Genomic DNA, 5,805 nt, shown 5'->3' with positions numbered 1-5,805 from the left:
ACACTAGCCGCGCTGCATTTTGGTCCTCTCCTTCATCCCAGGAAGAAAACCGTGACACATGTTGCACTGAGCTTTGCTGTTGGAAACCACATCAGTGTACAACATTCGGCTGTAGCAGATGCACCTCCCCAACTTGACTCGACTTTCGTCTGCAGTCGGTTGCTTCAGCCTTTCCACTCAAACAAGTCCATTGTAACACACGTGACTCCAGAAAAACTGGCTTGGGACTGAAGTGACAGTGTGTGCTAAACCAGAGAATGCAGATATAAATAATTACAAAGAATGTTGTTGAATTGGGACTGGAAAAACGGTGTAACGCACTTGACACAGGGGGTTTTATTCATCTGTATCGTTGAAGCCTCACAGATTTAGCAATATAAATGTAAAAGGTTGAGCCGACATATACAACGTTTACTGTGATCGCAGTCTCCGCTAACATTGCCTTTACATTTCAATCGCGCTGTAGCGCTGAACTTCCGTGATACGGATTCAATAGAGCCCAGAGTTTGCACTTAAATAAAATGCACTTAACAGGAGTTGACTGTAAATCATTACATAATAATAATCCTTTGCATTTTAAGCGCTTTTCAAGACACCCAAAGTCACTTTATATAAGGCTCTATTTGATCCGTATTGCGGAAGTTCAGCTTTACAGCGTGATTACTTTTAAGTTTCAATGTCCCCACATTAGCGGAGACTGCATTCAGGGTAAACTATGCATATGTCGGGTAATCGGAAATTACCTTCAAATGTCTATCATACAATCTGTAACACTTCAGCGAGAGGGAATGAATACAGCCCATAGCGAGATAATCAGCACCTTTTTTTTTTTAAAGCTATAAAATCACATTAAAATAAGCAAGTACATAAAAGTACACGAAACATAAGGACAGACTAACCATTTAAGTGAACTAGACAGAGGATAAAAGCTAAGACAAGCCTGTGTGAAGATGTCTCTTTAGTGTGGACTTGAATGTGTGTATGGATTGTGAGGTTCTGAGATGGAGAGGGTGTTCCAGAATTGGGTGTTCCAGAATTGGGTGTTCCAGAATTGGGGGCTGCACCACTAAAAGGTCGGTCTCCCATGGAGTGAAATCTGGTGCGAGGGATGGTGGGGAGCGCAGTGTCAGGGGAGCGCAGTGAACGGGTGGGAGTGTATGGGTGCAGGAGGTCAGTGAAGTATGTGTCCATTGAACGCTTTGTATGCGAGCAAGAGCCGTTTGAAGATGATCCTGTAGTGAACGGGGAGCCGGTGAAGTTTTATGAGAGTTGCGGTCAAGGTCTGGTGTGTGAGAGGACTTGTGCGGCTGAGTTTTGAATGTGTTCAAGTCTGTCCAGTGTTTTGGCGGGGTCCCGGTAGAGAATGGCGTTGCAGTAGTCCAGGCCAGATAAAACAAAGGTGTGAATGAGGGTTTCAGCAGTGGGGTCAGTAAGAGAGGGTCTCAGTCGTGAAATGTTTGTGAGGTGGAAGAAGGCTGACTTGGTGATTACTTCCCAAAAGATTCAATCAATATCATGAACGAGCAGCATTAGGTCAAATGAATGACAAATACTCGTGGACAGAAGGAAGAGACTGATCTCCATATTCTGAAAGCAATGAAAGACAGGCATATTCATCTCAGTTTCAGAACCCATGGGTAGATTTAAAACCACACTGATATTACACATTATTTATGTTAAAAGGGAAGTATTTATGAATCCTAGGCTACTAAAAAGGAAAAATATGGTTGCAGAGCCTTTATGCAACAAAAAACAAAATACTATGGTTCATTCTAAAAGTTGACATTCAGTTCTTCATTGGTAATGTTTGAAGTATTGTACAATATAATTATACTAGGGAAAATAGTGTACATTATCAGCAATCTTGCAAGTTATAAGCATACAATTACAATTCTTCATAAAGACGGCATTACATACTTCACAGTGGGAAAAAGGCAAAAATACCATTCACGTGGATTTGCTTCTGAGTTTGCGTCACATGTGTTTTCCGCAGTAATAAGGTATATGCTCTTATCAATATCCCTTATCAGTTTATAAATAACCGTGCATGGAAAATGGTGCCATTTTCATATATATATTTTTTTTAACCTTTATTTAACTAGGCAAGTCATTTAAGAACAAATTCTTATTTACAATGACGGCCTACCCCAGCCAAACCCTAACAACGCTGAGCCAGTTGTGAGCCGCCCTATGGGACTCCCAATCACGGCCGGTTGTGATACAGCCTGGAATCGAACCAGGGTCTGTAGCGACGCCTCGAGCACTGAGATGCCGTGACTTAGACCGCTGCGCCACTCGGGAGCCCTAAATACCTATGCCATACCTATGGGGGGGGGGGAAAATGAAAGCAGCAATATTGAACTTTTTGCTGACCTGACCAAATTCACATAGAAATGTAAGTTATAAATGTGTCATTCTCGTTGAAAGTAAGTCTAAAAAGTGGTAGATCTGTTCTATGTGCGCTATTTCTATGCTTCCGTTCTTAAGTTTAGTTTATTGCGTCTTTTACTTTCGGTATTGTACACCAGCTTCAAAACAGCTGAAAATACAATATTTTTGGTTTGGGGACAAAGTATGATCTTTGTCCCCATGTGCAGTTGCAAACCGTAGTCTGGCTTTTTTTAATCGCGGTTTTGGAGCAGTGGCTTCTTCCTTGATAAGTGGCCTTTCAGGTTATGTCGATATAGGTCTCGTTTTACTGTGGATATAGATACTTTCGTACCCGTTTTCTCCAGCATCTTCACAAGGTCCTTTGCTGTTGTTCTGGGATTGATTTGCACTTTTCGCACCAAGTACATTCATCTCTAGGAGACAGAACGCGTATCCTTCCTGAGCGGTGTGACGGCTGGTTGTTCCAATGGTGTTTATACTTTCAATTCAATTCAATTCAATTTTATTTTATATAGCCCTTCGTACATCAGCTAATATCTCGAAGTGCTGTACAGACACCCAGCCTAAAACCCCAAACAGCTAGTAATGCAGGTGTAGAAGCACGGTGGCTAGGAAAAACTCCCTAGAAAGGCCAAAACCTAGGAAGAAACCTAGAGAGGAACCAGGCTATGAGGGGTGGCCAGTCCTCTTCTGGCTGTGCCGGGTGGAGATTATAACAGAACTATGCCAAGATGTTAAAAAATGTTCATAAGTGACAAGCATGGTCAAATAATAATCATGAATAATTTTCAGTTGGCTTTTCATAGCCGATCATCAAGAGTTGAAAAACAACAGGTCTGGGACAGGTGGCGGTTCCATAACCGCAGGCAGAACAGCTGAAACTGGAATAGCAGCAAGGCCAGGCGGACTGGGGACAGCAAGGAGTCACCACGGGCGGCAGTCCCGACGCATGGTCCTAGGGCCCAGGTCCTCCGAGAGAAAGAAAGAGAGAAGGAGAAAATTAGAGAGAGCCAAGATTTTCAAAATGTTCATAAATGACAAGCATGGTCAAATAATAATCAGGAATAAATCTCAGTTGGCTTTTCATAGCCGATCATTAAGAGTTGAAAACAGCAGGTCTGGGACAGGTAGGGGTTCCATAACCGCAGGCAGAACAGTTGAAACTGGAATAGCAGCAAGGCCAGGCGGACTGGGGACAGCAAGGAGTCACCACGGCCGGTAGTCCCGACGTATGGTCCTAGGGCTCAGGTCCTCCGAGAGAAAGAAAGAGAGAAGGAGAAAATTAGAGAGCGCCAAGATTTTCAAAATGTTCATAAATGACAAGCATGGTCAAATAATAATCAGGAATAAATCTCAGTTGGCTTTTCATAGCCGATCATTAAGAGTTGAAAACAGCAGGTCTGGGACAGGTAGGGGTTCCGTAACCGCAGGCAGAACAGTTGAAACTGGAATAGCAGCAAGGCCAGGCGGACTGGGGACAGCAAGGTGTCATCATGCCCGGTAGTCCTGACATATGGTCCTAGGGCTCAGGTTCTCAGAGAGAAAGAGAGAACGAAAGAATTAGAGAGAGCATACTTAAATTCACACAGGACACTGGATAAGACAGGAGAAGTACTCCAGGTAACCAACTGACCCTAGCCCCCCGACACATAAACTACTGCAGCATAAATACTGGAGGCTGAGACAGGAGCGGTCAGGAGACACTGTGGCCCCATCCGAAGAAACCCCCGGACAGGGCCAAACAGGAAGGATATAACCCCACCCACTTTGCCAAAGCACAGCCCCCGCACCACTAGAGGGAAATCCTCAACCACCAACATTACAATCCGGAGACAAGGCCGAGTATAACCCACAAAGGTCTCCACCACAGCACAAACCAAGGGGGGGGCGCCAACCCAGACAGGAAGATCACGTCAGTAACTCAACCCACTCAAGTGACGCACCCCTCCTAGGGACGGCATGAAAGAGCACCAGCAAGCCAGTGACTCAGCCCCTGTAACAGGGTTAGAGGCAGAGAATCCCAGTGGAGAGAGGGGAACCGGCCTGGCAGAGACAGCAAGGGCGGTTCGTTGCTCCAGAGCCTTTCCGTTCACCTTCACACTCCTGGGCCAGACTACACTCAACCATATGACCTACTGAAGAGATAAGTCTTCAGTAAAGACTTAAAGGTTGAGACCGAGTCTGCGTCTCTCACATGGGTAGGCAGACTGTTCCATAAAAATTGAGATCTATAGGAGAAAGCCCTGCCTCCCGCTGTTTGCTTAGAAATTCTAGGGACAATTAGGAGGCCTGCGTCTTGTGACCGTAGCGTACGTATTGGTATGTACGGCAGGACCAACTCGGAAAGATAGGTAGGAGCAAGCCCATGTAACGCTTTATAGGTTAACAGTAAAACCTTGAAATCAGCCCTTGCCTTAACAGGAAGCCAGTGTAGGGAAGCTAGCACTGGAGTAATGTGATCAAATTTCTTGGTTCTAGTCAGGATTCTAGCAGCCGTATTTAGCACTAACTGAAGTTTATTTAGTGCTTTATCCGGGTAGCCGGAAAGTAGAGCATTGCAGTAGTCTAACCTAGAAGTAACAAATGCATGGATTAATTTTTCTGCATCATTTTTGGACAGAAAATTTCTGATTTTTGCAATGTTACGTAGATGGAAAAAAGCTGTCCTTGAAACAGTCTTGATGTGTTCGTCAAAAGAGAGATCAGGGTCAAGAGTAACGCCGAGGTCCTTCACAGTTTTATTTGAGACGACTTTACAACCATCAAGATGAATTGTCAGATTTAACAGAAGATCTCTTTGTTTCTTGGGACCTAGAACAAGCATCTCTGTTTTGTCCGAGTTTAAAAGTAGAAAGTTGTCAGCCATCCACTTCCTTATGTCTGAAACACAGGCTTCTAGCGAGGGCAATTTTGGGGCTTCACCATGTTTCATTGAAATGTACAGCTGTGTGTCATCCGCATAGCAGTGAAAGTTAACATTATGTTTTCGAATAACATCCCCAAGAGGTAAAATATATAGTGAAAACAATAGTGGTCCTAAAACGGAACCTTGAGGAACACCGAAATGTACAGTTGATTTGTCAGAGGACAGACCATTCACAGAAACAAACTGATATTTTTCCGACAGGTAAGATCTAAACCAGGCCAGAACTTGTCCGTGTAGACCAATACTTGCGTACTATTGTTTGTACAGAAGAACGTGGTACCTTCAGGCGTTTGGAAATTGCTCCCAAGGATGAACCAGACCTGTGCAGGTCTACAATTTATTTTCTGAGGTCTTGGCTGATTTCTTTAGATTTTCCCATGATGTCAAGCAAAGAGGCTCTGAGTTTGAAGGTAGGCCTTGAAATACATCCACAGGTACACCTCCAATTGACTCATATGTCAATTAGCCTATCAGAAGCTTCTAAAGCA

The sequence above is a fragment of the Salvelinus alpinus genome, chromosome 38 (genome assembly GCF_045679555.1).
Source record: "Salvelinus alpinus chromosome 38, SLU_Salpinus.1, whole genome shotgun sequence".
NCBI classification, from domain to species: Eukaryota; Metazoa; Chordata; class Actinopteri; order Salmoniformes; family Salmonidae; genus Salvelinus; species Salvelinus alpinus.
The sequence above is the reverse complement of the archived record's forward strand: the minus strand, read 5'-3'. Positions refer to the sequence as shown.